Consider the following 21,016-nt stretch of genomic DNA (forward strand, 5'->3'; position numbering starts at 1 on the left):
ATAATGTCAAAGCAAACAAAATGCAGGCCACTAGGGCTCTGTGATCTAAAATGCCTTCAATGCTCCTATTTTAATAACAGTATGCACTATGCAACTGTTTAGCATACATTAGTATTGGAGGTGAACTCGTGCTGTGCAGCCCACTGTAAATGCAGAAAACTGTCTTAATTCCTTTTAAATAAATAGTGATGCTAGAGAAAATAATTACATAAAAACAGCTTGTGGAATTTACTACTCTTATGTATGCAGGCAAACGTGAATTCAATTACAGGGATAGTTTTAAAAATATGTTGACTTCTGCAATAAAACAATAAAAGTAAAAATATAGAAAGAAAACAAGCTTCACTGTTTAACCATTTTGGTTTCAATTCGACAAAAAAATCTTCAGTTGTGTAAATGGCTGATTAGCTGGAGACAATCAGCCCAAGGCAGTTTTTCCTCATGCTGTAAAAGAGATTTTTGGACTGGCTTAGGGAATATTCAGCTCTGTTCCATGTAGACTTACTCGTGTGCATATATTTTTGCACACCTCTGAATTCCAATTCCACTGAATGAAGGGGATTTTTTTGTTGTTGCAGTGCTCTTTTTATTATTAGTAGACTAAAAATGGATTAGGAATTTGGGACCCAGGACCTATGCCGGCTCAGATGGGCATAGTTAAACTTAAAAGCTGTAACCTGGGTGGTACTGAAATTTGAGTTTTTATATCCTAGTCAAGTATGCCAGGGCTGGTTTCAAAATGACTGTGTGGCCTGTTTTGCATTATAAGCTTGTTGGCTTGAAATGTTATATACAAATATATATTACACACAAAAATTCTTCACATTACAGTAATCAATTTATCCAGAGTGGATGACCCCACTTTTTTTTATTTTAAGAATTGTTTCCGAGAGAAAAAAAGGTTCCATTTACTGGTTTTTAAAATTAGCTATTTTGTTTCTTTCCTTTGTTTGGCTATTGGGTATTTTTTTTTTAATAGGGGTTGCTCATAAGAACATAAAAGTGCCAGGCTGGGTCAGAACAAGGTCCATCGAGTCCAGCATCCTGTCTCTGCCAGAGGCCAGTCCGGGTCACAAGTACTCAGCAAATCCCCAGCAAATCTCACTCCCAGAGATAAGTGCTGGGCTTCCCAAGTCTATCTGGTTAAGAACTGTTTATGGACTTTTCCTTCAGGAACTTGTCCAATCCTCTTCTGAACCCCAATAAATTAGTTGCGCTGAGTGAAAAAATACTTCCTTGAGATTTGTTTTAAATCTGCCGTTTGCTAGTTTCATGGAGTTTCCCCTAGTCCTAGTGTTTGAAAGGGTAAATAACCGTTCCCTCTTTACCCGTTCCCCCCAACTCATGATTTTATAAATTTCAATCAAATAATGTCCCTCTCAGTCATCTCTTTTCCAAACTAAAGAGGGCCGTACTCAGCTTAGCTTTTCTCCATAAGGGAGCTTTTCCATCCCATTTTTTCATTTTTGTCACCCTTTTCTGTACCTTTTCTATGTCCGCTAATTTTTTTTTTAGATGGGGCTACCAGAACTGCACACAATATTCAAGGTACGGGTGCACTATGGATCTATACGAAGGCATTATGATGTTCTCAGGTTTCTTCTCTGTTCCTTTTCAAACAATTCCAAACATTCTATTTGCCTTTTTGACCGCCGCCTCACACTGAGCCGAAAATCTCAAGGTGTTGTCCACAAGGACTCAGAGGTCCTTTTTCTGGGTGGTGACTCCTAACATGGAACCCACCATCGTGTACCTTTAATTGGGATTATTTTTCCCCACATGCATTACAGTGCACTTGTCCACATTCAATTGCAATTACCATTGAGAAATTCAGAGGTGAATTTTGAAAGTCCAGCAGGTGCCAAAATTGGGAGATATGTGCATAAGTCAGGCTCAAGCATGCCCAACGAATTGTAAAAGCTGCCCAGATGCGCGTGCATCTCGAAGGTTTTCAAAAAGGGGCGGGGAATGGGTGTGGTCTGGGTGGGTCGAGGGCATTTCGGGGCGTGGCAAAAAACTGTGCACATAAATACGTATGCGCCTAGGTGCGCACCCAGATCCCCTGCCGCGAAAGTTTACTTCTGCTAGGGACGAGGTATAAGTTAAAAAATAAAAGGAAAGAGCCATTTCTCAGAGATTTAAAGGGTCTGGGATAACTGGGGGGAGTGCAGACTATCAAACCAGGGAGGGTTGGAGGACCTAAGCTGTTAACTGGCGAACTGGTGAATGAACTGGTGAAACTGGCAATGGCATGGATGCGTACCCCTTTTAAAATTCCCTGACTTATGCAGTAGAAGCATGATTTATACACATAGGTGTTTGCCCACTTATAAGTGGGCCCACAAATATACGCGGTCAGGCTATTTTATAACATGCGCGCATATACACGCACAAGTTTTAAAATGGCCGTGTATCTGGGCATGTGCCATACGTGCTGGTTTGAAAGTTACCATCCCTGTCTCTTAGTCTCACAAGGGCCTTCTGCAGTTCTTCACAATCTGTAGCTATTTAACCAACTTGAAACAATTTTGTGTCATCTGCAAATTTGGTCACCTCACTCGTCATTCCTTTCTCCATATCATTTATGAATATGCTAAATAGCACAGGTTCCAATACAGACCCTGGGCATTCCACTAATAACCTTTCTCCATTTAGAAAACTATTTAGTCCTACCCTCTGTTTCCTGTCTTTTATCCAGTTACTAATCCACAATAGGACACTGCCTCCTAGCTAAATGACCTCCCAATTTATCTGTTTGCACTCATTCTTTTATTACTGTCATGTATGTTATCTGTTTGCATGTTTTATATTATTTATGTTCTTCTGTAATCTGCTTAGAACAGATGCTCTAGGAATTAGGAAGAATATAAACTGCTGTAATAAATAAATGAAGGACTTTGTCAAATGCCTTCTGAAAATCCAAATGCACATATCAACAGGTTCACCTTTATCTGTACATTTATTTTTCACCCTCTAATAAATCTAAATTGGTAAAGGCAAAACTTCTCTTTGCAAAACCCATCTTGACACTCCCCCATTAAACTATGTCTATTTATGTGGTCAATTATTTTGTTTTTAAGAATAGCTTCAACCATTTTGCCCAGCACAGATGTCAGGTTCATTAGTCTATAGTTTCCCAAATCACCCCTGGAGCCTAATTAAAAGCTCATATAAAAATATTTAAAATTGTCCCAAACACCCATAAAATATTTCAAAACAGCAGGCATTTCAAATGAAACCCAATAATTAAAACTAGTTAGGGAAAAGAATATTCTGTTCTCCATAGCTGGAAACTTTTGATTCCAGATACCCTGAGACTGTTGTGGATTTTTCGGGGGTGAGCTAGTGTGCTTAAAATTTCTCCTCTCTCTTATATACACATACGCACATTCTCATACACACACTCTCATAAGCTCATTCACAAGCACACGCTCACATACGCACACGCCCTCTGTCAGATGCTCATAGACATGCTCCTGCACACATACACAGATGCACAGGCTCTCAGAGGCTCCCTGACTCTCACTCTCTCATACGCTCCTGCACATGCTCCCTCACACATGCTTTCTCAGATGCTTACAGACACACCCCCTGATTCATATGCTCCCTCACTTGTGCGCCCATACAGCCATACATGCTCTCAGACACCCCCTGACAAACATTCTCTCTCCCTTTCACATTCCCATACATGCTGCCTGACTCACGCATGCTTCCTCACACATGCACAAGGCTCTCTCAGATGCTCACAGACACACTTTCTGATTCACATGCTCCCTCACACATGTGCACTCACACAGACAATCGTGCTCTCAGACACTCCTGGCACATACTCTTCCCTCCCTCACTCATTCCCATACATGCTGCCTGACTCACACATGTGCGCTCTCTCATGCTTCTCCCTTCCATAAAACAAAAACGATTTTTACTTACATTAGTGGTCACGGAGGGAGGATTCAACAAGCATGGTGGCCCCAAAATAATCGAATCCGAAGGGCCCGATGGTGGGTTTTTTTAAAATGATTATATTTTGCTGCGCGCCCAGCACAAGAGAAGCCGGCAGCTGAATGCAGTAGTGAGGCAGGAGTCCGGTTGGCACTCTGAGGCGGAGGCAGGTGTGAGGGGAACAGTGGGAGCAGCTACTGCCATCACCGTGTGGGAAAAATGAGGCTACAGGGCCCGGTGTCGGTCGCATGGTTCCACAGGCTCACCAACCCACGATTGCCCCCACTCCACTGGCAGCGGTGACTGCTGAGCCACCCAACACCGATCCTTGTGCTTTCCAGGCCCTGCCACACCGAACACAAGGGGCACAAGTGAAGTGAAATCCTGTCCCGTGCCATGTTCTCTAGCCCACCAGACCGGACACTTTGACTACATCCTAGGCCAGGGCCTACCCATATGATGTTACTGAACGCACCTCCACCCAGACTCCTCTTGGGAGGTGCAAGAGGGAGGGGAGGGAATGAGCGTGAGGAGGCTGCCGCTTGGAGTGATGAACGAGATTGAGGCGGGCAGCAGTGCTAAGAGTGTCCCATCGGCCATTGATTCCCAACCCACAGTGCTCTTTCACCAACCTGGCAAAGTTCCCCTTCTTATTTTGCTGCCTCCACAGACCCCTTACATTTCTGCTGGGGGCCACCCTGCTGCTGATGTGGTAGGCAGTTTCCTATTGGCCCTGAAACAAAAAGCTGGGTAGGCTTGAGCAAAACGTGGGTGGACCATGGTCCACCCAGGCCCACCGGTGGCTACGCCACTGCTTTACAGAGGACGTAAATTTAATCGGCATGGACCTGTCCAGTTCCATAGCTAGTTCTTCATATAAGGATGCAAAAATGAAGATGCCTGGCCTAGGAGCTCAGTGCTGTAATAGCACAAAAAAAATTAGCATTTTCAAATGGCTCCTTGTTCAGTGCTCTTCATCATTCTTACTGTATAGTACACTCCTAGCTACAGGGAGTGCCAATGTATCCAATGTTGCGGACCTATCTCGCTTTGGCAGCATGATCTAATTCAGGCTTTTTAAAATATCTGAACTATTCTGTTGCATTGTAGATCTCACGATCCTACATGTCCACTTAAGCTGGAACTATATGAATGGGAGTGCTATAGAACGGGATTTGGAAAACCAAGGAGAGATACAAATCTCATTATAAATTGAAGCCCTGATAGCAGCACTACATGGGTTTAGGGTTTCCCAGCCAGGTCTTCAGGATATCCGAGTAGACGGAAATTTATATTCACTGCATATTCATTGAGGATATCCTAAAAATTCAACTGACTGTGCCATCCCCAGGTCTACTTTGGAAAGCCTTGATATAGGGTAAGAGCGGACAGGCTTCTAGGGAACAAGTACCTAAAATGAAGATGCTGCTAATATTCTTGTGCCTGTCATTCAAACCTAAAGATAGCTTTTTAACATTCTTTAAAATGTATTTTATATATATTTTTTTTTTCTTAAATCAGTATCTAGAATCTAGATACTGAATCTAGATAGGTACTTAATGACACAGTATATATTCTGCTCAGGGTAAGTTAGTGCTTGTGGAAGCGCCTACAGATTTCTCCACCATACAGAAATAAGAACTCCCCTGCTTTTCCCAAAGAATAAAGAAAAATAAAACAGGCTGAAAATGGTTTAATACAACTGGGGCCTGTACTGATGTCCAGTTGCAATCCTGCAATCTGTGTTCAGAGTTGCCAACTGGCTCCAGATTTTCAGGACAGTTTGATCCAGTCCTGGTTTTACCCCATTACATGCTGGGACTTATTGTGATTTCCCTATTGCATTCCCTAAGAAAGCAAGACTAAAAGTACCTGCATGCAGGGGAGGAAAACCAGGACTGGATCAACCTGTCCTGAAAATCTGGAAACAGTTGGCAACCCTATGCTTAATGCAGATGTTAAATGCAGGACTTCTTCCAGTCTGGTTATAAATGACAGTAAAGGATATTTAAAGAGCAAACAGTTGATGGACTTAGTATAAACGTGCAACAATGTTGTTTCCTCACACGTTTTACTGATACCATGGGGAAAATCTACAGAGAATTCACATCAGTAATCGCCAGACTAGCTGTTGTTAAATATAGATTAAAAAGCATTTCACACTTTCATTTTCCCCAGTAACTACGAGATTTGCCTGGAGGCAAGAATCAGAAATTCTGCACTGTAAGATTAGCCAATGTATTCCGGTACTCACTGATAAATACATATTTAAACACTTACATAACATATAATAATAATTTTTTTAAAACCCTATATTTTCTTGTCATCTTCTTCTTCCAACAGTACAGGCACAAGTGGTCACCCTTACAATTCAGTCCTATTACTGATGCCCAGCAAGGACACAGAAGGGGCGAAATAGTTTGAATAAAGGCCTGATCTACAAATGATTTTCCCTTAGGCACAGAATAGGGACCCTCCCCAAGACCCCATATAAAATATGTTAAAAATTCCATTCAAAAAATCCCCCAATAACAAAACTATGGTCTTTATTCTGCAAAACTCAGAAGTGTAGAAGTAATTATTCACAGGAGTGAATCTGTGAGGGATGAAGTCGCATAACTCCCGAGCTGAATCAAATATTTTGCAGCAGCATGAGAAATAAAACCATCAACTGAATATCTGCTAATATTTAGTCATTTATACGTGTCAGGAACTTTACAGGCTGAGGCCTTAATTTTAAATTCTTCACTTGTGAAGCTGTTATTGTTTTGAAAAGTAAAATATGAAAACAAGGAAAAAAAAAAAAAGACTGGGTGACAGCTGGCAGAGGGTATGAAGCCCTAAAGGGTCCCCTCTGTACTTTATGCTTAAACATACTTAGATGTTAGCTAATAAAAAAGAAGCATAAGTCCACTTTGAAAATTACCCCATCAAGATTACCTGTACATTATTGCACCTGCTATTATTGTACATGCAAGGAAAATGTTCAGGAAAACTGAAGTGCCTGCTATTGAAAATGCAAATGTACGTGCCTAGATCCAACCCCTCATCAACCCTGATCCTGGGAACACCTCCGCTCAGGCAGACAATACCCTCATATCAGGTGGGCAAGTTTCCAAAAGGCTATTTCTGCAGGTTAAAAAAAACAATTTTTACCCGTGGAAAATGCCTTTGAAAACACCCTCAGTGAATATAGCAAAGTTGCTCACCTGTAGCAAGTGTTCTCCATTGACAGCAGGATGTCAGTCCTCACACATGGGTGACATCAGTGGATGAAGCCTGGCCTAGAACTTTGATCTTAAATATTCTAGAACTTTCAACGTGCTCTACTGAGCATGCGCAGCTGTAGTTATCACCCTGCCCCTTAGGCAGAGTCCCTCAGTCCATGATATAGCTAATACATGGAGAAACCAACTCCTAGTGGAGGCAGGTGAGTTTTGTGAGAAGTAACATCCTGCTGTCTTTGGAGAACACCTGTTACAGGTAAGCAACTCTGCTTTCTCTGAGAACACACAGGATCAGTCCTCACACATGGTGATTCCCACACTATAGGCTGCTTGAACAGGACAAAGCGGGAAATCGCACAGTGCTGAAAGCACCACCTTTCTCCCTTTTGTTTGTGAGGCAGCCAACTCCAAAATGGGTCTAGGTGGGAAAAGAGTTGGGTTTTACATAGAACCATAGTACAGACCAAGCCACAAAACCCCAATACGTAGGGCGTGATGCGAATTCCAGCAAGAAAGATACTTCGCCTCACAGAAAATATTACAGTCAGGGTTTTGGATCAATGAACCCTGACATGGATACAAGAAAAGGCACAGAGAACCCACCAAGAGAAAGCCTCTTGGACAAAGATTGAAAGGTTTCCTTTGGTAGCATAAGACAACCAAAATGTCAATGGTTGCTAGAGAACCCTCCAGAAAGAAACTGTGGTCCACTAGCTTTTGAAGGACAGAATGCATTTTAAGAAGCATGTCCAATGATTGGCTGATAGGCACAATGGGGAGAAAAATCAAGCAAAGCTTGTTGCGAGCATCTTATGCCAAGTCGCCAAACAGACTGGTAACCTAGACCGTCTGCATGGCAGGTCTTTGAAACTTTGTAACCTTGCATTTCTGATCACGTCTATTAAGATCTGTCCATCTTCATATTGGCGAAGATCTGATTGATCTCCTGTTCTGTCCCTTCTGATGCAGCCAGTGCGAAACATGGCCATGTCAGGGGGCCTACAATGTCATCACAATTAACTGTTTCACTGCTTTAAAATGCAAAATACGTCTGCCTGATAACCAATTGAGTGAATAAAAATTTCTCCTACTCTAGTACAACTTTGTGCCTGTAGATGGTTCACTTGATTTGACACATCCTCGTACTATTTGGATACATTAAGATATACCACGAATGCCTTAGCTTTTCTCTCTCCTCCCACTCCCAGTATTCCACCTGGAAGTCAGAAGAAGTGAAGAACACAAGGAGGCAAATCCCGGGGCTACAGGAATAAGAAAAAGCCACTAGGATGTATATCTCAGCCCCAACCAAACAATTCACTACTGATTTCACTAGGGAGTTGCCTTCTGAGGTAGACCTCTCAGCCTAATAGGAACAGCCAAAACTGAGAGTGAACCTCCCGGGGAAGAAATTCAGAAACTCTCTATCAAGAGACAGAAAGCAGGGATGCTGTAAGTGCAAATCCCTGTGAAACAGGATTTCTTCTCCAGCCTGGAAATCTGAAGGGTACCAAGGCAAGTCAGTCTGATCTTGGAACAGACTGCCCAGTAACCTGGCCTACGTATCAGTACCTAAGATCATAATTACGTATAGTTTCCCCAAGTAACTACATAGTCCAGAAAGTGGAACAACGTTTGCTTGATCCAGGATCTCCCTGCCCCCAGACAGGGTAATCCCTGAGAGGGGGAAGGATATCTCACAAGCCACTGCAAAAAAAGTGTAGCACCTCTGTTGCAGAGTCCCTCATCCCCTAACTCATGCAGCCATAGATATGGTGAGAGGCTGAAAGGATGACCTGCCAAATTGTCCAGAACTCTCCTCACTGAGGTAGGATTCCACATGTGAGAATGGCAAGAGCGGTCATCTGTGAAAATGAACATTGTGCTCAGCAGGTATCAAGAGGAGACTCCTGTGCAGAAGAAACCCATAATCTTCGCTGGGGAACTGCCCAGAAGAGAAGACACCAAGTACAACAAGGAGACTGAATCTGGAATAGCTCCCTCATGAAACAGACCTGCTGAACGTTAGGATGACCGAGGAAAGAGCACTATCACCTGACCTGCTCTCGGATCCCACAGGGAACAGAGAGAAAACGCCATTCCTTTTCCAGGAAATGGAGCATGAGGATGGCTCCTTGTAGGGGTGAACAACCAGGTGTCCAAGGGGGAACTCATTAAGGGTCACCTCTGGAAAACCAAGTTGTATCTCCTTTCTCCGAAAGAACAGGAAAGCAATGGGAATCGGGGCCTCCTGATCCCAAAACTCTTCCTACTCTCCAGGTGAGAGTGGAAGACAGTCACTAACCGCTGAGGTTCACACGTGACAGGGTAAGCCACCACGGTAATCAACGGAAGAACCCCAGAAAAAATGGTCCAAATGACAACTGCTGCCATACCCCAACACCCACAGGTCCTGGCCTGCAAGGAGGTGCACAGATTCAAAAAAATCAAGGGACAGAGCCCCGGAGACTTCCCCACAAAGGAGATTCAAGCTAATATGGGAGAGATCGAAAGATATACTCCTCTTTTGTGGTGGGGCAAGATGCCTGACAATACCCTCCTAGTATGTATGCCAATTGAGGCTCGACCAGGAATGCAATTTTAGGTCACTCTTGTGACTGTGGTGCACAACTGTTGTGCTTGCCACAAGGAAAAATTCACACCCATACACTAGATGGCCACTGGAAGAATAGTGCCCACACTTTAAAAACATGATGACCAGCACTCATGCAGCAGTACCTCGTCCTGCAGATGATGGCGCATATACTCATAACAGCAAAGTGCTAGTAGGTAGAATTCCATGGCAAAGTAAGGACCAAGCACCACTTGCTAGAAGTCAGTGCTACACACTGCCAAAAAGGAATCAAAGAGCGTGTGATGGTGTCCTCCTCGCTAGTGTCCCATAGCACCTTATGGAGTGAAACACACGAGGAAGCAGATATCTTGAAGCAACGATGATGGCCCTGCTATCTCAGAAATTGTGTTTCCTGGCAGTGACAAAGAAAATGCCACCCAACAACACCTGAGGTGCTTGGAGGAGTAGATGATCCCCGCTGTAGTTGACCACGCATGATGCTCTCTACTGTCTCACTAACTCCTAATGGAGTCAGCATGTGCAGTGCCGCTGGGGCTCTAACTTTGTCAGTTTATGTTCTGCGGCGTCATCCCCATTGCACCCATGATGCCAAATAGTGCGCCAAGAGGATGATTTCAGCCCTTGAATTTGTGTCATGAGTGGCTCACCAGTCTTCCCATCGCTTAATGGCATCAGAGAAGTCTGTGGTGTCCTATGGTACCCATGGTGCTCTGTGGTGACAGCCTGCAGTGTCTGACTGCATCTTCCCGTACTCACAGTGGAGACGGTGTCCATGGTGCCAATAGCACTCTTGGCAGTCACCAACGATAGGAATACATATATGGCACTCAGCAAAAGCCATGCCTAAGGTTTTGACAGTGCTTGACCGCACCGCAGGTGCTCAACATGTTTGATGGCATCGATGGCATACAGGGCTATTTATGGCACCCCAAGCACCTGCAGACGTGGACAGCATAGTGGCACCTATGGAGTCCATGGCACCCAAAGTTGCAGGCGCTGAAAAATGTCAAAGGTTGGTGGCACCAATAGAAACCATGCTGCTTGAAGGTGTTGATGGTCCAGCAATACCAATGATGCCTGCAGTGCCCTAAGGTGGAGGCCCTGCGGTACCGCTATGCCACACTGACTATGATGCTCAAGGGAACAGATGATGGTTGGCGACATCAGCGGTTCCCCTATGCGCCCAAGGGTGTTGATGTTCTGAGCTCGATAACATCTCTTGACAGTGCCCATGGGGGATGACAGCCTTGACAGTGACCCTGGTGCTCGTCGGCACCAATGGTGCTCGAAGCCCAGTGGCGCCCCCGATACTTGGCGATACCAGCTGGAATGTCTAAGAGAGTCAGCGACCACAGTGGCCCCCAGTGCTCAGTGGCACCCTGGCACCTGTCCGGATACCACAAAGGGGCTTATTAGTGTTCGCAACGCTCGATGGCCTCAAGGGCACTGGCCTATGGTGCACCTGGGATGCTTCTGCGCTTGAGGGTGCCTCAGGTTGATGGTGATCTGAGTGCTTGAAGGCCCCTAAGGCTGGTCAAGGCCCAATGGCACCCCTGTCGCCCAAGGGCTTCTGTGGCGCTTGAGGGCACTCAGGACGCTCCTCCACATTCCGGTGCTCTTGACAGCCTTAAGGACGACCAGGGCGTTTGATGGCAATTCCGGTGCCCTATGGTGGCAATGGTGCTCGTCCTTGACGAGAGAAGCCATGGCAGCAAATGTCATCACTGGCACCCATGGTATATGATTGTTGTCATGGTACTCGATGGCATCGAGAGTCCATGCCCCTCAATGATGCTTGAGGTTGATACTGCTACTCCGCTACATCGAGGATCCTGGCGCTCGATGGTGCCAATCTATGCCTACAGCGTGGAAAGGTCCTCACCAGCAGTCAGAGAGTTTGATGGTGTGCAAGGCACTCTATGGCGCCCACAGCCCTCGATGGCCTTTATGGCAGCAAGGGTGGCCACGGCACCTCAAGGGCGGCATAGTACCTCAATGGTGTCAAGAGTGACTGTGGTACTCAATGGCAGACTTGGCCCCCGATGTGGTCCTGACGTCAACGTGTCAAACCATCGGTGCCCTGGCATGGACATGCATGGGTAACGATATTGGGCATAGTACCGCTCCTTGCCCAGGCTCCTGCTTATCCTCTTTCACAAGAAGACTGCAGTACCATCTGTGGCAAGCAGAAGGGGAGGCTACGCCATCCAGGGCTTCTGCCGTGGTGACTAGTTCCTAACAATGTGGGAAAGATGAGCTCTCTCTCCCACAGGAATGGTGTGGTCCTCGATCCCTTCACCGTGCAAGCCTCCATCGATGCCGATCAATTAGTGAAATGACATGGAACTCTTACCCGGATAAAATTCAGGAAAGTCCAAGGCTCAGCATACACTGATTACACACAGAATGCATTCTGTCAGCCCCACATAGGGTGGCCAACTTTTCCATGGACCATAACTGGACACCACATTAAACTTCATTCTTTGAGAAGGGAGGCTGGGGGGGGGGGGGGTGAGATTACAGACTATTGTCAGTTGTCGATCCACTCATTACTTTGCTTTCAAGTTCCCCTCAATATACTTTCTTTTATAAAATGCTATTTCAACTATCTTCATAAACCCATCAACCGCAGCCTCTCTCATGCAGTTCTGCTGTCTATCACAACTAAAGCCTTTCTAATACACACCACCTCCCTACTTCCCCATAAACGCACAGCCTCCTCTCTCATACACACATGCACATTCCCAAACACACAACTTCCTCTCTCAGTCACAGGTGATTCGCTCTCCTTTTCCTTAAAACCTTCCCAGCCTTTCATATGTTTCTCTCTTGTGGCACCTGTCTCTCAATATGCCCTCCCCCTCCTCTGTGCATTCCTCTCTTAGGCTGCCCTCCTGTCTCTAGTCCCCTCCCTCTCCATGCTCTTGTCTTTCTCTCCCTCCTTATTCCCTCCTGTCTCCTTCTCCTACCAGTGCCTTCCTCTTTATCTATCTCATTTCCTTCTGTGTCCCCCGTCTCCTTTGTGCCTCTTCGGTCTCTTCCTTCCTTTCCTCCATCTGTGTATCCTGCCTTCCCTCATGCTCCCGTTGAGCCTCTCCCCTTCCCTGTGACCTTCCTTCCTTCCATATCCCCTTGGTGTCTCTTCCTCCCTTGTGTCTATCTTCCTATCCCTTCCTTTTTCCCTGTGTCCCCTCTGCTCTCCCCTCTGCTCTCCCCTTTCTCCACCCTGACACTCTCTTTTTTCACCTTCTCCTCCTCCGTGACAGTATCCCTTGTCTGTCTTGCCCCAGCCCCTCTCTCGGGTCTTGGTCCAGCACTCACTGAGGGCATTGTTGCAGAGACCTGTGGAATACTGGGGAACTGAGGCTGGGGTATGCCCTGCCTCCTCTCTCCATCCCATCCAATCACAACACAGGAAAGGAGGCAAGAGGACGGGGACACAACACAGCTCTTGTCTCTTTATTTCCCTGTAAGCAGGAAGCCGTGGGAAAGAGGAGCCTCTTGCAAAAACCGGATTTTCAGTGTCCAGTCAATACTTCTGTCAGGACACTGTATATCACAGCTGAAAACCTGGCTGTCCAGTCCAAAATTGGGCAGTTGGCAGCCCTAGTCTCACTAGCACCAGACAAAGGCACAAAAACGGACAGAGCAAGGAGAGGGCACAGAAACTAAACTGCAAGTGCAGTATTTATGAAAGAAAACTAATAGATTCTGCTAGGCTGCAAAGTGACTAAGGCCTGCCATGCGGCAGGAAGAGAGTTTGAAAGGAAGAGAAAAATGAAATTAAAAATAAAATTACTGTAAGGTAAAAGAAACAGAAGGTTCTATTAGAAGAACAGCTACACCTCCAGCAAAAATCACAACAAAATCAGTAAGGAGAGAGCAAAGTTGAATACCGTGACTACATGGATACCATGATCACATGGCTCTGTGGAAAAAGAGAGACTGAGGGACTCTGCCTAGGGGCAGGGTGATAGCTACAACTGCACATGCTCAGTAGATCATGTTAAAAGTTCTAGAATCTTCGAGATCAAAGTTCTGGGCCAGGTTCCAACCAATGATGTCAACCATGCTTGAGGACTGACATTCTACTTGTCCTGGTGGAAAACTCCTATTTTGATATGAAAATGAAATGCATGTGTTTCAGGCACGAGTAGTCTCTTTCTAACGTCCAGGATTTCATTTCATTCTGTTTAGCCATGCTGTGATGTGAACCCGTGCACAGTTTAGGCTGGATTTGCTTTCCTGGTTTTTTCCTGCCATCATCTGATTTGATAACACTTTTAAAGCATCGATAACACCAAAGTGCCCTTTAATGGTGAGATATCAGGAGGCACTTAAGGTGAGGCACAGACTGTCTCGTGGCATCATGGGGCAATCTTCCAACAGGAAAGGCATGCAAAACTGCCCCTATAATTCAGCGAGGCATGCTATGCCTTACAGATCACTCCTGTTAGCAGGGTATGAACAGATTCAACTGCACAAACCCTGCAATGATAAAAGAGCTGATAAACAGAAGAAAATATGGGGAAGTAGATAAAGTAGCAATACACATCTCATTTTATGGGGAAAAGAACAAAGAGAAGGGTGACCAAAAAGGTGGAAGGTCTTCATCAAATGACTTATGAGGAGAGATTGAAGAACCTAAATATGTACACCCTGGAGGAAAGGAGGAGCAGAGGTGATATGATACAGACTTTCAGATACTGGAAAGGTTTTAATGATCCAAGAAAAAAAAAAAAAAATCAGCAGAACCAGGGGTCACGATTTGAAGCTCCAGGGAGGAAGACTCAGAACCAATGTCAGGAAGTATTTCTTCACGGAGAGGGTGGTGGATGCCTGGAATGCCCTTCCGGAGGATGTGGTGAAGACCAGAACTGTGAAGGACTTCAAAGGGGCGTGGGATAAACACTGTGGATCCATAAAGTCAAGAGGCCGCCAATGAAGAGTGGGTGACTCGCCAGAATGATGGCTACTGCCTGGACACAATACCCTTATTCAATAAACATACACATGCTTACTGTGACTCCAACATCGCTCTAAGCTTCAACAGCAAGAGGAAATGTGAAAAAAGAATTTGCACTTACAAAGAGGGGAGTAGCTGGCTTGTTACGGCGGTTACTACCCCAAACCAAATAAGCCCGATACTTCACTTTCAATGCATATACAGCATAGCTCTCTGCTTCAACGGCAGGGGAGAAGAATAACTGATACTTCGCGCATCCAGCAGAGCTCTCTGCTTCAACGGCAGGGGAGAAGAAAAAAGGGTTCGCACTCACAAAGCGGGGAGTAGCTGGCTTGTTACGGCGGTTACCACCCCAAACCAAATGTGCCTGATACTTCACTTTCCATGCATATCCAGCATGGCTCTTTGCTTCAACGGCATGGGAGAAAGACTGATACATCACGCATTTCCAGCATAGCTCTCTGCTTCTGCGGCAGAGGAAAGGAAAGGACTGATGCTTCACGCATATCCAGCATAGCTTCAACGGCAGGGGAGAAGAAGGGGGGATTCGCAGTCACAAAGCGGGGAGTGGCTGGCTTGTTGCGACGGTTGCTACCCCAAACCGAGTGTGCCTGGTGCTTCACTTTCAATGCATGTCCAGCGTGGCTCTCTGCTTCGGCGGCGGGAGAGAAGAAAAACTGATACTTCACGCATATCCAGTGTGGCTCTCTGCTTCAACGGCAGGGGAGAAAGAGGCTGGTGCTTCACGCATGTCCAGCATGGCTCCCTGCTTCAGCGGCAGGGGAGAAGAAAGAGCAACCAACGGGGGCTGTGCGGCATGGTCTGGGTGGAACAGGTGAGCATGGGTGTAGCTTGCTTGTTGCGGCGGTTGCTGCCCCTACTGCCCCTGACTGGTCGGGCTGGATGTTTCACTTGGATGCTGCTCCATCGCTGCTCTCTGCATTGATGGTGGGGGTGGAAGGGAAGTGGAACCAGGAGCTAGGCGAGACAGATGGGTATGAGGGAGGAAGGTGTGTGGGGCTTGCTGGGCAGACTGGATGGGCCATTTGGTCTTCTTCTGCCGTCATTTCTATGTTTCTATGTTTCTATGAAATGATTTGATTTTTGTACATCATCATGAACCATATCCTCCTGGAGTCTGTAAGGATAAGCTAGGAAAATCTCCTTTATCATCTGCAAACCAGTGTTCAAGGACAATTCAAGAGGCAAAACTTGCTTTCATAAACAATCTATGTTTTGGAATTAAGGAAATTAAATAAAACCCAGCCATTGAAAAATGGAAGGAATGTTTTTTAAATCACAAATGAAATTATATGTCATGTATAAATCTATACAAGATAACAATATATTTGCATTTACAATTACATAAAAAATCCTGGAACATTTCCATGTACAATCTTGGACCATCAGTGTAAGGACCTTCATTTTAATTTTTTTATTTTATTTTATTTTTCCAGGGAATTTATCAGTGTTTATCATAATGAACAAAAAAAGGAGAAAATCAATGAAAAAATTATTCATGGTTTGTTATCATAACCATATTAGGAAAGGCATGAGAGCCAACAGATGCAATAATATTATACCCCATTTTTTGTGATGGACTTTCTTACTAGTAAAATATGAAAGATTATGTAAGTGTACTATAAGCTAATGTAGGCATTGGGGCTGGCCAAACTTTTCTTTTTTTCAAAGGCTAGCACCACAATAGTCAATGGAGAAAGTGGCTTTGACCCTTTAAAAATAGCTTTTGCTTTGGAAACTATAGCCAATGTATTTCATATAAGGGAAAGTTATTAACATTCTTCTGGTCACCACATCTCAAAAAAGATATAGTGGAACTAGAAAAGGTTAAGAGAAGGGCGACCAAAATGATAAAGGGAATGGAAAAGATCTCTTGTGAGGAAAGACTAAAGAGATTAAGGCTCTTCAGCTTGGAGAAGAGACGGGTGAGGGGAGATATGATAGAAGTTTATAAAATCATAAGTGGAGTGGCACAGGTAAGTGCAAATCAGCTGTTTGGGTTTTAAAAAAATAATAAAAAACTAGGGGATATGCCATGAAGTTACTAAGTAGTACATTTAAAACAAATATTAGAAAATAACTTTTTCACTCAGGGCACAATTAAGCTCTGGAATTCAATGCCGGATGATGCTGTAAAGGCAGTTAGCATAATCGGGTTTAAAATGATTTGGACAAATTCCTGGAGGAAAAATCCATAAACGTATTGACTGCTAAGACTTGGGGAAAGCCACTACAGCATGGAATCTATCTACCATTTGGGATCTGGATTGGCCATTGTTGGAAACAGAATCCTGTGCTTAATAGACTCTTAGTCTGACCCCGTATTGCAGTTCTCGTGTTTCTATGTTCTAGTGGTGTAATGTGGTTAAGTAAAAAGAAGAGTGTTCAATCCAGATAGCTTTTTTATTTTTCTCAAAGTTTAAAACGTTTTAGGAGTGTCAAAATTGCTCCCACAGGAAATAATGGAAGCTGTGCAGCTCTGGGCAAGCTCCAGGTTCAAACTTAAGCCAGCCTTATGCAGGAGTTAATATAGTTAGGTCCGAGTGCTCCGGGAAACAAAAAGTACTTATGTATCCGAGTAAACTGGTCTTTGTGGGCATGCCTGTGGGCAGAGTGGTGGCGTTAAGGAAGTGTCTCTAAAGGCACCCACTCTTGCACACTGCTTATGTTTCTTTCACAACAGAGCAAATATTTTCTCTCTATTTTTTCGCCACTTGTCTCCCAAATACCTGCTTTTGTGACGTTTGCTATTCAGGATTCTCTATTTAGCCACCTGCCAGAGGCCACAAATAAACTTGGATGACTTGAACCCTAACAGAATAAGTGTGCACTCCATTATGTTTTTGCAGGAAAGTCAGAGAAGGGTGCTAGGGAGGAGAGGCTATGGAAGGATTTGGGAATAAGCAGAAGTTCATAAAACTTATGTGATGTCTGATGAAAGGGGAACATTGCCAAGAGACTGGTAATAGGCAATATATGTTTGTATACAGGCATCTGTTCTTGAACACTCACGCGCAACATCCTTCTCTGCGCAGCATTTAGATTGGTCTTATAAACAGGTAAGAAATTTAATTTAGATAACAGCGCAATAGTAGGCACCTAGAAAAAAAAGAAAGCTTTGAGGAAAAAGAGTGCACTACAAAAAAAAAAAAAAAAAGGTATGAAAGTCATAGAAGTTATCAATTTAGAGTCAAAAGCACTTAGTAAGTGCACCTCACGTGCAGTCCACATTTGATTTGCCAACAACATATGGATGTAGCGCTATATTTTTGTTCATGAATGTTATTTTCAATTTACACTGTTAAGGCATGTCTGCTTACTGTTTTTCACTAATAAAACAATCACAGCCAATATCCCATCTAATGTTTTCTGGGGTACGAGGGGCACGTAATGTTTGCAGGTGAGCAGTGGAGGCAGTCCTGCCCCCTTCCCTGCACTAAGGCTCCCACTCACCCATCGCCAGGGACCCGAGTTCTGGCTTTCTCCTTCATTCCCCTCATTTCTCTTCTCAGCTTCCACCTATCTCTTCATTACTACCTCCTGCCTAAGCCTTTCTCACATCTTTCATCTGCCCCTCCACTCCGTTTTCCGCTCTCCTAGCTTTCCACTCGACTCCTTTCTCTCCCATCCCTTTCACTTCCTTCCCCCCATTCCGCCCATCCCCACATCACCCCTCATCCCTATTGTGCCGTCCTTTCCATTCTCACCCTTTGCCACTATCAGCCCTCCATTTCTCTCTTCCCCAGCACCCGCCTTCCTGTCACATTCTCTTGTTCCCAACATCTGTGCTCCCATGCCTTCCCCCCACTCCCCCAGCATCCATCCTCCTGCCTCCTTCCCCCAGCTTCCTCTCTCCTGTATCTTCCCCCCTTCTTCAGCACATGCCCCCCTTCCCCAGCCTCTGTCTCCAGACCAGTGGCATCTCTATACAGAGGTATTTGGAGGGGGGGAGGGGTTGGGCAACAGGGGAGGCAAGCTACATATGGAGACGGGCAAGCCAAAGTGGCATTTCCTCTCATCAAACCCATCCCTACCGCATAGCCCCCTATAAGACACTCTAAAGAAAATGTCTCAAGGGCCTTCTATGCAATAACAAACCCCCCCAACCAGTTTAACCACCCAGTAAAACTACCATTAAAGTCAATCAATAGCATTGCTCAACCAGTTCTTCAATATATTTTATTTATCGAGTTTTATATACCGTCGTTCGGTTTCGCCATCACAACGGTTTACAAAGTTTCGATGTTTAACAGAGTTTCCAAAAGGTTCCTGTGATTGTTAACATAGATATTGTAGGCTTTATAAATGTAGTCCGGATATTAGACTATACAGATTTGGTTATGTGTTATATTACGTGCTTGCATTGGTTCCTAATGTTTGCATAGGGTCGGGTAGGAGGGAGGTGATGTTTAAGAGTCATTGGGTGAGTTGGTAGGCTTTGGAAACATCCAGGTTTTTAGTTCTTTTTTGAAGGTTTTTAAATTTTGTTGTGTTCTGAGTTCGATAGGGAGGGTGTTCCATAGTTTGGGGCTTCCTAGGGAAATGGCTCTCTTCCGAGTTGAGGTAAGTTGTTTGGAACGAGCAGGTGGAATCTTTAATAGACCTTTATTAGCTGAGCGGAGGTTTCTGTTTGGAGAGTGCAATTTTATGGATGTACATAGCCAGTTTGTTTGTTTTTCATATATTATTTTGTGTAATATGGATAGAATTTTGAATTCTATCCTAAATTTTATTGGGAGCCAGTGTAGTGATATAAGTGTAGGGGTAATGTGATCATGTTAAGAGTGAAGTGTGGAGTCTTCACAGGATGGGACAGAACCTCAATATAAGCCCTGCACCTCCAATTCTGTAACACACGCTCCGCTACCAAGGAAATTCCTTCAACATCAGGTGCAAAACAGAACTAGGATGATTCCCTGTCAAATCACCGTACCAAAAACATATTCAAATTCTGGTGTAACCTCAGTAATAGTACCGCAAACTCCCCAGAATGTGAAGAAACACAAACCCCTAAAAACAGCACTACCTGTAGGTCTCAAACAGCAGCAACCCTACCTATGAAAAGGCAACACTGCAGATATTACACCGGGTCCAGAAAACCGAACAAGCCAGACTGCTAGACCCTGAGATGAAGTGTCTCGAAGGAATCCCCAGAGCAGCTTAAAGGACCGGCTTCAGGTATCTAGCCAGTGCACCTTAAGAGACCCTGGAGAAAAGCCAAAGAGATGGGAGGTTCCCTGGACAGAGAGAGAAAATCCAGGGCTCAGGAGTAGCCAGAGAGAGAAGCCTGGGATGTGCGAAGGCATGGTCAGACAATGATAGAGTGTCTGAGGGCCCTAACCCTTGGACAGGGCAAACCTAACCAGAGTACAGGGTTAACTGCTGGGAAAGAAGTCTGCCTGTGGGGCAAGCTAGAGGGAGAACAGGCTTGTTCTGCTGGAAGCCCTAAACCAGAGGACAAAGCTATCCTAAACTGCTAAGGTGAGCAGACTGGGTATGCTTTGTGGCTATACTGCTGAGGGAAGCAGCCTGCATGCACTTTCTGTTACTGTCTGCAATAAAGCACTTCTGGTTGAGAGGAATTTTGTGTCCAGCTGCTTCTGTTCCCGGCTTGTGTCCAGAGCCAGACTGTCAGCTCTGTTGCAGGCCTCTACACAGAGACTACATGCTAGCAGAACCCCTTACCTCTGTCACCTATGCAGGGCACAGACAGACCCTCGCCTAATATCAAATAGTGAACCTCAAATTAGAAGTAACAAGAGACAGGCAGAAACTGAAATGGAAACCCTGAAAATCCACTGCAATGCTGGAGAAAAGCAGTAACAAAAATGTGCTTCCTCCTATACTGAGCAAAATACAACGATATAAGAAATGCATATTCCCAAAGCAGACACATTCCAATCACTAAAAACTGAAAATAAAGTATATATTTTTTCAATCTTTCTTATCGGCACCTAACATCAAGTCCTCACATCTTATCCCTCCCTCCTCTACACCACTATATTTTTTTATTTATTTGTATACCATCATTCTGTGGTGGTGATTCACAAAAATGAAATAGTCATAATCTAAAAGACAATACAAATAAATGTGCATAAAATCAATCAATCAATCAATCTAGTCAGAAGCCAACTCTCCCCCTTTAATCCTCACTCTCATTCCCCACCAGCTCGACAGCTGCTCCTCCTGGCTCCTAAGGGTCTCGCTCTCTCTTTATCCCCTTAATCCCTCCCACTTCTGTGATCCGCTTTTGTGGCAGTGGCC

General features: G+C 44.7%; 1 protein-coding gene across 4 annotated transcripts in view; it reads right to left on the reverse strand.

Moving 5' to 3' along the window:
- BNC2 (basonuclin 2) overlaps positions 1–21,016 on the reverse strand; it is a 1,148,851-nt gene that overhangs the window by 175,179 nt on the left and 952,656 nt on the right. The window lies entirely within an intron of this gene.

The sequence above is a fragment of the Rhinatrema bivittatum genome, chromosome 1, assembly GCF_901001135.1.
Source record: "Rhinatrema bivittatum chromosome 1, aRhiBiv1.1, whole genome shotgun sequence".
Taxonomy (NCBI): domain Eukaryota; kingdom Metazoa; phylum Chordata; class Amphibia; order Gymnophiona; family Rhinatrematidae; genus Rhinatrema; species Rhinatrema bivittatum.